Source organism: Gekko japonicus, unplaced genomic scaffold (genome assembly GCF_001447785.1).
Source record: "Gekko japonicus isolate JY-2015 unplaced genomic scaffold, Gekko_japonicus_V1.1 scaffold580, whole genome shotgun sequence".
NCBI classification, from domain to species: Eukaryota; Metazoa; Chordata; class Lepidosauria; order Squamata; family Gekkonidae; genus Gekko; species Gekko japonicus.
In genome coordinates, this window is record NW_015165845.1 from 890,083 (window position 1) to 890,648 (window position 566).

A 566-nucleotide genomic window follows, 5' to 3' on the forward strand; every position below is an offset into this window, starting at 1 on the left:
GGGTGGCCAGTGAGGCCGTGGGTTGCCCGGGGGGGGGGGCGGTGGCGGCTGAGCATGGCTTTTGGAGGGGCCGGGAGACAGCAAGGGCAAGAAGCTCTGGAGCCCGGCGGCGTGCGTAGTGCCGGGGACTTGAGCTCCCTTTGCTCCCTCCCTCCTCCTCCTCCTCCTCGGCACCTGCCGTCAGTTCTTTGTCGTACAGGGGCGCGCGCCAGCGGCAGACAGACACCGGGATCCACCTGTGTAATTCCCTTCGCTCAAAGGCGGGAGGCAGAGCTGAGCCCTGCAGATAAGGGAAGGGGGGGGGGCGGTGAGGAAGGGGAATGGAAGCGAAACCCTGGGCTCCGAAGCCGGCTGCCTCCGCCGCTCGCCTTGCAGATAACAAGCGGCGGGCTTGGTAGGCAGAGGCGGGGCTGGGCTGGGCGATCGGAGCCCCGCAGATCACAAGGCAGGCAGCCGGGCTCGTCTGCGGGAGGAGAGCGGACGAGAGGCCCGCTACGGACGGCGCTGCTGCCGAGAGAGGCGCCCGCACACGCTGCTTACCGGGGGGGGGGGGGAGGGGGGGGGCA